At 48.5% G+C, this 10,976-nt stretch overlaps 2 long non-coding RNA genes across 6 annotated transcripts; one reads left to right on the plus strand and one right to left on the minus strand.

The window, feature by feature from the left end:
* Window positions 1-564: 564 nt before the first annotated feature.
* Window positions 565-9,981, minus strand: LOC108351046 (uncharacterized). 5 transcript variants are annotated; one of them, XR_015621233.1, is made up of 4 exons: window positions 9,736-9,981; window positions 5,831-6,106; window positions 3,237-3,388; window positions 565-1,467 (listed from the first exon to the last, which is right to left on the minus strand). It is a non-coding gene; the product is annotated as an uncharacterized LOC108351046 (long non-coding RNA). The 5 variants fall into 5 exon arrangements; XR_015621230.1 differs by lacking the exon at window positions 9,736-9,981 and adding an exon at window positions 6,204-6,289; XR_015621234.1 differs by lacking the exon at window positions 565-1,467 and adding an exon at window positions 2,859-3,068.
* LOC134487011 (uncharacterized) lies at window positions 8,427-10,154 on the plus strand. Its single transcript, XR_015621235.1, has 3 exons — window positions 8,427-8,948; window positions 9,216-9,482; window positions 9,808-10,154. It is a non-coding gene; the product is annotated as an uncharacterized LOC134487011 (long non-coding RNA).
* The last annotated feature ends 822 nt before the right edge of the window (window positions 10,155-10,976 follow it).

Raw genomic sequence — 10,976 nt, forward strand, 5'->3', positions numbered from 1 at the left:
AAGCCCAGGGTTCATCCCCAGTACCACGTAAGCCGAGTGGAAAACTGGCTTAAGCCTGTAATCACAGCATATGGGATGTGGAGTCTAAAGGGTCAAGAGTGCAAGGTCCTTCTTGGCTACAAGAAGAATTTGAGGCCAGTGTGGGAAACAAGAATCCTTACCTCAAGACTGAAAATTTAAAAACAGTGGGGGGGATTGGAATGGAAACATCCTCTTGGAGGCAAGGGGGAGGGGAAGGTATGGGATATAGAACAGTCAGAGGGTGGACCAGGAGGGGGATAAAGTCTGGACTGTAAAAAAAAACTAATAATAATAATAATAATAATAATAATAATAATAATAATAATGCTGAAGAGTTGGCTCAGAGGTTAAGAGCCCTGGCTGTTCTTCCACAGGACCCGGGTTCAATTCCCAGAACCCATATGTAAGGTAACAATGGCTTATACTCCAGGGGGTCTGATGGCCCCCAAGGGCACAGCCTGAATGGTATACAGATATCCATGCAGGCAAAATGCACAGACATACAAACTTAAAAAATAAAATAATTTTCTTTCTTTTTCTTTTCCGAGATAGGGTTCCTTTGGGTAGCCTTGGCTATCCTGGAATTAGCTCTGTAGACCAGGCTGGCTTTGAACTCACAGAGATCCACTTGCCTCTGCCTCTGCCTCTGCCTCTGCCTCTGCCTCTGCCTCTGCCTCTGCCTCTGCCTCTGCCTCTGCCTCTGCCTCTGCCTCTGCCTCTGCCTCTGCCTCTGCCTCTGCCTCTGCCTCTGCCTCTGCCTCTGCCTCTGCCTCTGCCTCTCCAGTGCTGGGATTAAAGGCACAAATCACCACGCCCAGTGAAAATGTATTGTTTAAAAAAAAAAAAACAATCAGGAAACCTGAATTTTTAGGCTGATTGTTTCAGCACTCTGGGTCCTATCTTCTTATCTATTAAATGTAAGAGGAGGTTAGACTCCAAAGCCAGGACCCCCAGGCCTTCAGTTTCTCCCTGAGACAGGAGCAGCTTGAAGACGATCCAGAGAGAAGATGCACTTCTCTCCCGTCTTCCCCAAAGCCGGAGGGAAGTGACATTCTCACAAAGCCTGCGCTTTGTTTGCCCGGCCATAAGGACTCGCCATTCCTTGGCGTTTGCCATTTTCTGTAGTGACGCTCCTGTGAAAATCTGTGGTCTCCTGTGATTTAGGTCATATTAACATCTCAGCCAGCTCTTCTAGTCCTGTTTTCCTTTTGCTCCAGGAGACTTGATCCGTAGGGTGTCAGGCCAAGAGGAGACCTGAAAGCTGCCCTCGTGGGGATTAACTGAAGCATGTCAGGATGAGTGAAAGCGATTGTTTGCAGCCTGGGAACCCAAGCATACAGTTCAGCCGATAGCTGGTTGATGATTAATATCTGTAATACCAAGAGTTCATATTTTCCTCCCCAAGAACTTGATACATGGGGCAGGGACAAATAATGTAGTTTATGCCTGGAATGAGAGAGGTTGTTACTGCTCGCAAGCTATTTCCTTGAAGTTCATGCACTAGGAGCTGGAGAGATGGCTCTGCAGTTAAGAACTCTTGCTGCTTGTGCTGTGGGGGTAGCATGAGGGCACAGGTGATTCCCCACCTACCCCCACCACCCATCCACCTACCACCCACCATCTACCCCCTACCCCCCACCTCCACCCCTCACCCCTCATTACCCCTATCAGTCTGAAAGGCTGCCCACAGAGTCATGAACATAGGAGAGCTATCCCTAGTGCAAGTGGGACCTGCTCCTGGCCCGGACAGCACAGTAGAGCTGACCATGGTGGTGGGGTGCACATGAGGCTATCCCGAGGATGAGAACTTGGGAGAGCTGCCCCCATCCCTGCCGTTGTCTACTATGAGATGACATGGGGATGGGGTGATGCTCCCACCCGCCACTGCCTGTGGTAGTCAGACAGCTGCTCCCGGGCATGAGAGCAGGTAAGCTGGCCTAAGGGAATGAGACTGACCCTGCCTCCAGCCAATCTGCAATGGGTGGCCTAGCCAGAGACATGCTGGAGAGCTCACACTGGTTGTCCAGATAAGGGAGAGCCACTACGCTGACCTGTTCAGCTACCAGCCAGGCCCAGATCCAGGGCCCTGAGTTGACCCAACCCCAAATTTGTATCATCTGAGAATGACTGGGATGTGTGAAAAGACCAGTGCTGCTGATCTCCATGACACAGGGCAACAGCAGGTAACCGAGAGGAGGCCTGGTGAACTGCCAGTAAGGATGGTGTCACAGAAGCCAGAGGTTTAGAACCAGACCCATGACTCATTGCAGTGCATATTTTTAAGTGAAGATGTGTGGACAGAGGGATACACTGTGGGACACACTGTGACACACTACAGCTTCCGCGATGTTTTTCTATGCTTTGGGTTTCTGTGTGTGTGTGTGTGTGTGTGTGTGTGTGTGTGTGTGTGTGTGTGTGTGTTTTGGGAGGCGTTGCTAGGTCAGAGGGTGGATACGAGGGGACAGGGAGATGAGTGGGATTGGGGTGTATGATGTAAACCTCACAAAGAATCAATAAAAAGTTTTTTAAAAAGCTCCAGGGGGTCTGGCATTCTCTTCTGGCCTCTACTCATTCGAATGTACCATAAACAGATGCACGCATAAACGCAAGTTCACACGTTAATTTACTATTACTGTGTTGTCTCGGGGTACACACAGCAAAGTGTGGAGATCAGAAGACAACAATGTGGAGTTGCTTCTCTCCTTCTGTCTTACATGGGTTCTGAGGATTGGACTTCCTATAGGCTTCTGTGGCAGGTACCCTCTAAGCCATCACCCGACCCCTACATATACATAATATATCATTTGCAAAAGTAAAAATAAATACATATGTATATTTAATAAACATTTCAAAATTATTTTTATTTTATGTTCGCTGATGTTTTGCCTGCATGTACATCTGTGTGAAGGTGTCAGAGCCCTGGAATTGAAGTTGCAGATAGGTGTGAGCTGCTAATGGTTGCTGGGAATTGAACTCAGGTACTCTGGAAGAGCAGCCAGTGCTCATAACTGCTGAGCCATCTCTCCGGCCACAAAATAAAAATAAACCTTAAAACAAGCAAACAAACAAATCTACACAGAAGCTGAGCATGCTGGTTGACACCTATAATCGCAACGGTTGGGAGGCTGAGGCAGGAGGATTACAAGTTCCAAAGCTGCCTAGCCAGACTCCATCTTAAAAAGAAGGAAGGGGGGGGGAGGAGGAGGAGAACTCACCCTCCAAGGCTCAGGAAGCGTCTCAGATGAGGGGGTGTTGCAGATGAAATGTAGGAGCAGGATAGTGGAGAACGTTGCAAACCGCTGTCCTCTGGGCTTGACAGGGCTGCTGCCGACCGGAACTCCAGGCAGCTGTGGTTATGTTCAGAAGACTGGACAAGATCAGAGCAGTTAAAACTTCCAGCAAGGAAGGGATGGGGCTCCAGAGGGCCCAGCCCTCGCTGAGGTGCTATGGGCAATTGGCAGCTGCTAAAGTCACTTCTCTTTGGGTCATTGGTAGGTCCCCACACCCTGGCAGAGGATGCCACACCCATGCACACATGGGTAGCATTAAAGGACTCTGTGGATTAAATATCTAAGTATAAAAAGGGAGGTATGGGGTTGGGGATTTAGCTCAGTGGTAGAGCGCTTGCCTAGCAAGCACAAGGCCCTGGGTTCGATCCCCAGCTCCGAAAAAAAGAAAAAAAAAAAGGAGGTATGCAGTTGTAAGGGAAATGAGAAAAATGATAGTTCTTGGGGGCAGCCAGAAGGGGGTACTGAAGGCGTGATCAATATATATTGTATTATGTGTGCAAAATTTTCAAAGAATAAGAATATGAAAGAAGAACCATACAACTGTTCTGTTATGATTTGCATATAAAAATATTCCTGAACAGCCACTGTAGGAAGGCTTGGCTGCCATCGGTCAATCCAATGACCAATTCGTAGCTTCATGGACTATAAGGAGATGTGCCTAACTGGTGGAGGTGAGCCCCTAGGGGCAAGACATGCCTTGCTGGCTCTCTGCTTCCTGACTGCCAGGAGGTGAGTCTCATTCCTCCCTCCACCATTGTATCAGGTCACAGGTCTGAAAGCAGAGAAGCCAGCAGAATGTAGATTCGAATCCCAGAAACCGGCAAAACCCGCCTTTCTTTCCTTCTGTGTGTCTGTCGGGTGTTTTGTTACAGCAGTAGAAACTGACATAGCCGATACACTGAGGAGTCCCCTGAGTAACAGACCTTGCTTTGTTTTTGTCAAACACAGGTTCATCTAAAGGGCTAAAGAAGGGTAACCAGAAGCCGGGCGATGGTGGCTCACACCACCCCACCCCCCCAGCACTGGGAGACAGAGGCAGGGGGATCTCTGTGAGTTTAAAAGACCTGCCTGATCTACAGAGGGCGTCCCAGAGAGAATGCTTGTCTCAAAAAGCAAACAGGAGGAGGAAGAGGAGGAGGAGGAGGAAGAGGAGGAGAAAGAAGAAGAGGAGGGAGGGGGAGGGGGAGGAAAAGGAGGAAAGGCAGTCATCAAAGATGTGGCCAGGATTTGTGGGGTGGGAAAGGAGCTCAATCCTGGAGATAATGTAGAGAAAAGGAAGCAGCAGCCAGGCGGGGGTGAGTGCTGACGTTTCTAATAGCTCTGAGGGAGGACTGTAGGAGAGATCCCAGTGAGGCGTCTGAATGGGCGGTTTAGGGAAAGATGGGATCCTAGGCAGTGCAAGGCCGAGAGTGTGGTTATCAAGAAGGGTTCCTCAGGTAGAACAGACGTGAAGTCATGGACTTGAGCAGGTCAACTATCAAGCTAGACAAAGGACATCCTCAGGACCCAGGAAGTCTCAGTGCCAGAGACTGAGTAGCAGGAGGTAACAACAGAGCTTGCCACCTTCTGAGACAGTGCTAGGCTATCCTGTGGGCTTAATCTCATCTTACCGTCCCCCTCTCCCTTCCACTCTCTGTTTAAAAGGCAGCTCCTCCCTGAACCCTCTGCCCAGCATCCTCTACCCAAATCCTTCCCAGATCACCTAGCAGTGTAGACCTGTTTTAGTGCATTCAGTGTGTAGCCTAATGAGTGAGTGTTGTACACAGTTCCTCCCCCCCACCGAGATCAGGATAATTATGTCACTTTTACACCTGCAAAAGATCTAGATCCAAGCCACGTATGGCAGTGCGTTCGTGTAACCCCAGCACACAGGAGGTAGAAGCAGAGGCAGGAGGATTATTGCAAGGGTTCAAGTTCATGGCCAGAACGACATAATGAGCTATCATAACAAAAAAGAAACAGAGAGAGGGAGGGGGGGGAGGGAGGGAGGGGGGAGGGGGAGGGAGGAGAAAAGGAGGAGGAAGAAGAGGAGGAGGAGGAAGAGGAGGGAAAGGTAGGGAGAAAGGGAGGGGGGAAAGGAAAATGGAAATCAAAGTCCAGAGACTAAATCAATTGCCCAAGATCGCCTCTAGTAAATGACTTACCCAAGATGAGAATTTAGGAACACCTGTAACTCCAAGCCCATCTCTCTTTCTCTGCCTCCCCCTCCTCCTCCCCCTTCTCTCCCTCCTCCTTCCCCTCCTCCTCTTCCTTTTCCTCCTCCTCCTCTTCATCCTCCTTCTTTTTTGTTTTTCAAAGACAGGGTTTCTCCGTGTGGCCTTGACAGACCTGGAAATCTCTCTGTAGACCAGGCAGGCTTCGAACTCACCTGCCTCCTGAGTGCTGGCATTAGAAACATGCACCATCACCGCCTGCTCCAAAGCCCAAGTTCTTAACCATATCATCTCCCCAAAACTCCTTCAGTGACTAAGAGAAGACAAACCCAGAAGTGGTCTAAGGGCCAGACAGAGAGCACCTACCTGGGTCCTATCAGAATTCAAACATTAATGGGCTTCACACTAGGAGTGTTTAGCAGCAGCTCCTCCCCCACCACTTGGCCCAGGGCATCTGAGAAGTGGGCTGCACAGAGAGCTGAGGGGAAAGCTCCACAGGAGTCTGGAGGAGAAGAGAAGCTTCCCTGAGGAGGATACATCTCTAGAGGAACTTGCTCGGCCCACAGTAGGGTGTTCAGGTGTACAATGGCAAACAGTGGAGCAGCCAACAAGAAGAGACAATACAGCTGAATGGGAGAAGACCTGAAGGAAGACAGACAACAGTAAGGCTTGGGTTTTGAGGGTTAAACCAGAAAGGGGTGGCCGGTTCAGCTGGCCACAAAGTTTCCAAAGAATCTACCCTGGCAGGAGGCTGATAGGCAGGAAACATTCAGAACGTTCTAGAAGAAGTTCATCCCGTCCTGTGCCAGCTATGCTTTGTGTCCTGTGCCAGCTATGCTTTGGAAGACGTTCTTCCTCATGGAGGTGAAATGATTGGTGATAGCTGTTTGGTCTCCAGAACTCCACTGGCTGTAGAACACAGGGGGGTGGGGGCTGGGGGCTGTGATGACTCCAGGAACGGGTCAGCAAGAAGCTAGGAGGATCAGTTGAGTATATCCCCATGGGTTCTCCTGGAAGTACCTAGACAACAAAAGCCGTGCTTACTGGCTCTGAAACTCTAGGTAAAACGGGTCCCTCACGAGATGCTTGCCAATGGGATAAGTTAATAAATGCTTATTATTAGCATATCTAATTATAAACACTGCTTCACGGTATTTGTGGCCATGGGATCCAGGACAGGATCGCGGTACATGGGACATTGCACAACATTCAATTCAATTCAATTCAATTCAATTCAATTCAATTCAATTCTAGGTTCAATTTGTCAGTAAGCCTGGATCATTTGCCCCTCTTCCCCACACCCAAATCATTCAACTATGGGCGTTTTCTACACAGACTGCTGCCCTCTGGAAGCCCAGCTCCTGCAGCCTGCCTAAGCTCGCATGAGCAGAACACCTCGGACGAGCAGAGCATCGCCGTTGAGCATGGAAAGATGGGTCGAAACAGTTAACAGCCAAAATGACCTTGGCTATCTTCATGTTCTTTAAATAGCCGTTTACTCTCTCCCTCTGGATGTAACACCTTCTTGTGTTCTAGCATGGGTAGCTAAGTTGGACACGATCAGCCCAACACTAAGAACGTGAAACGGACAATCCCCAAACCGAATGAGTCCCCACCTCACTGTAACCCCCAACCTGATGACCTCAGCAATATCTCCTGTAACTATGTTGGCCGTCTTTTCTGTGACATACGAGATCACACAGGACTCTAGTTACTGCCCAACCTGCTGCCCTCCCAGTGTGTACTCATAAACTATTTTTCCTAAATAAGTATCAAAATATAAGGTTCGTGTAAGACCCGGCCTGTGACTCACACCTATAATCTCAGCACTCAGGAGACTGAGACAGGAGGTTCAAGACATCAAGGCCAGCCTGGGCTACGTCAGTGAGAGACACCGTCTCAACAAATAAATGTTTATCCACCCCTCTCCACGGTGGAATGTGGTAGTCACAGTGATTTCCATCTTTTGTTTCTTCCCAAACACAGTCACTCACACTTGGTGGGTACAGGGTGCTACTTTATTTCCTGAAAGAAGAGTTGGGCTTTGAGGCTTTGGGGGAGGGGTGGGTTCCATATTTAAGGAGGCTCTTTTGTTTGCTAATTAATTCAGGTAGCGCATGAACTCCCTCTCTAAGCAGACCTTTGAAACTTGCAAACTTCCTACCTCAGCTCCCCAAGTATCCTGGCTGAACCACCAGGCCCAGCCAGAGTTCTGTATCAATCAGTGACCTTTCGCACTGTCACAGAAGTTGCCTGGGTTGCTGGCAGGTACTGCATGGGCCCTTTCTCTCCCTTGGAGGCAAGTTCTGCCTGGCGCCCAGGCCCCCCTCTGCCTGACAGTCCAGGTTTACTCTGAGGCGCTTAGCGTGCGTGCGTGCGTATGTCTGTCTGTTTTCATAAGCTTTTGTTGAAGCATTGTTTCCTAACTGTTGTCTTTGGTCATTTGTTCGTGCTGCCCCTCCAGGCTTGCTCCTACTCACTTCCTCCATCGCTTCCTTGAAAACCGGAGTGAGGAAGGAGGAAGTGATTGGAGAAGATCACCATCTGGCACTTGAGAGGAATTTGTGTTGGGTAAATTACAGTGCCTCAACTTGCAAGTGCGTGGGGGGAAAAAATGAAGCCTACGCCGTTTCTCTTTCATGGTAGAGTACGAGGCTGGAGCAGCAGAGGTTTTTTATTTTATTCTGTGATACTACCTAGCCGGAAATGGGTCTGGGAGACAGAAGTAGCAGAATTGAATTCAAAACGCCGAGTCCAATATAATAATGGAGGTGACCGTGGGGCCCTCCACAACTTGCTTGGGAGGGCTTTCTCTAAAACCTTGTAACTACTTAATGTTGGTATCAGGAGCTGGCTTTACGGTTGGTTGCAGATCCCCTCCAAATCAGCAGTGAATGACGTCACCCACAGGCGACGGGGGTGGGGGAACCCCGCCCATCTGTTGCCATGGCAATCGCCATACATTCCCAGCGTCCATTTGGTTTACCTCCCACCTTTACCTGCCACAGCCTAAATAAAAAGCAGACCCTTCCTGACCCTCGTCCCTTCTACTCTTTTCCCCCTCTGTCTGTCACCCCCTTTTGTTCCCTTCCCCCACAGCAAACCTCTGTCACGTGGAACTGCACTGGCCTGGTGTGGCCTGTCCGGATGCGAGCCGCGATTCTGTCACAACACTTAATCCCACAGGAGTGTCAACAAAACTTTCCTGGTGAATTCCCATTTGGTTCCCAACACCTACTTTAGTATTTTATTTGATAGACATGCCTAATTTAAAATGCACTTGAGCAGGTAAGATGGCTTAGATAGGATTTATGTAGCCCAAGATGGCTTCGAACTCACTACATAATCGCCAATGACCTCGAATGTCTGGTGTTCCTGCCTCCACACCCCAAAGGCTGAGATTACAGGCATAACCACGCAAAGTTTATGTGGTGCTAGGAGTCAAACTCAGGGCTTCATAAACGCGGGACAAGCGCTATACCAAGTAAGTTACATCTCCAGTCCTTCTGTTCCTTTTACCAGCCCTTTGCTAACAACCTCTCTGGCTGACCTAGCACCCTCTTTTTTTTTTTTCCCCCGGAGCTGGGGCAAGCGCTCTACCACTGAGCTAAATCCCCAACCCCTGACCTAGCACCCTCTTAACTTTTGGTCTATAGAGACAAACTTAAACTGCCTACCTTCCCTGGCTTAGCCTGCAGCTAAAATGTGCTGACAACACGTAAATCCTAAGAATGCCTTCACCTTCCTGTAGCCTCCTACCTCATGACCCCAGCGATGTATTTCGCAAGTACATTAATGCCTGACTCCAGAAGCTTAATTCCGTCTATGGTAAAAGGCCTTCCAGGGTAACTTGAATCCATGTTCACCCATACTTGGCTCAGAAGAAACAATCTTCATATTTCCTGCCCATACGACCTTGACACTTGCTACAGTGAGAGAGCAAAGAGATCATAAAAGAATGCCCTTGTTACGGGAGAAGAAAACAAAGACTGTTTACAGGGTCAGGCAAATATTCAAGGTAAACTGACATTTTCGTTAAAAACCTTCTTTCTTGGGAGTGTTGGCTTTGGAAGCCAGCCTGCTGTTAACTCTAGACTGCCTCCCCCAAGGGACTCAGCCTAACACTGTCGCTTCTATTCAACACAAAGCAAAGACTGTGAAACAAAACTGCTGAAACTAACAGTTTAAAAGCCCCCTTGAAGCGGGGGTGGGGTGGGGGGGGTGGGGGCGGGGGGTGGGGTGAGGGTAGGGGGTGGGAGGGTGGCACACACCTTTCATCCAAGCACCTGGGAAACTGAGGCAGATGAATCTCTGTGAATTCAAGGCCAGCCTTGTCTCCATAGCCAGTTCCAAATCAACCAGAACTACATTGTGAGATCCAGTCGCCTCAAAACAGAGTAATAAACTAGAAGTGTCACCTGACTTAAGAAACTCTTTAAAGACACGGTAAAAGGCTTCGGAAATACTACCGAGAAAAGGCAGCTGGAGAGACGGCTCGGCAGTTAAGGGCATGTACTGTTCTCCAGAGGAGCCAAGTTCAGTCCCTAGCATGCATGTTGGGCAACAGCCTGGAACTCTAGCAGTGGGGGACCTAACACCATCTTCTGGCCTCCAGCGACAATCATATGTTCAAACTCCTTTTCCTGCCCTGCTCACATAATTTTGAAATAAATCATTAAAAAGGGAGAAAGAAGTTCATTACAAAATGCTATAAAAATCTTTAATTGCTACTTTTTTCTTTTAAGATTTATTTTATTCGGGGGTTGGGGATTTAGCTCAGTGGTAGAGCGCTTGCCTAGCAAGCACAAGGCCCTGGGTTCGGTCCTCAGCTCCAAAAAAAAAAAAAAAAAAAGATTTATTTTATTCATATGAGTACACTGAAACTATCTTCAGACACACCAGAAGAGGGCATCAGATCCCATTACAGATGGTTGTGAGCCACCATGTGGTTGCTGGGAATTGAAGTCAGGACCTCTAGAAGAGCAGTCAATGCTCTTAAGCACTGAGCCATCTCTCCAGCCCTGCTATTTATTTTAATAAGCTCTTATGTAGGTCAGGCTGGTCTTGAACTTGCTATATAACCAAAAAAAATCCTTGAACTCCAGATCTTCCTGCTTCCACCACCCAGGTTCTGGGATTATAGATGTGTTACTACCTCACTCACTTTTTTTTTAATTATGTTTTTAATTATTTGTTTAGCGATGCTGGTGTTGTAGCCTAGGGTCTAGGCAAGCCTTGTATCATAGTCTCATGATAGGGTTTCATGTTGCCCAGGCTAGTCTCCAACTATGTAGCTGAGGATGACCTTGAATTTCTGATGCTCTTGACTCCTCCCTCCACCACCAAGTGTTTACCCCCACACCCTGTAATGTGAGAGATCAAACACAGGATGTCACGCATGCTGGACAAGAACAATACCAACGGAGCTGCAGCCACAGTCATAGTTCACTTCAGACAGTCTTGCTGTACAAGGCTCACTGATGTAATACTTACTTGTTTGTGGCCCACAACG

Source organism: Rattus norvegicus, chromosome 5 (assembly GCF_021556685.1).
Source record: "Rattus norvegicus strain SHRSP/BbbUtx chromosome 5, alternate assembly SHRSP_T2T, whole genome shotgun sequence".
NCBI lineage: Eukaryota > Metazoa > Chordata > Mammalia > Rodentia > Muridae > Rattus > Rattus norvegicus.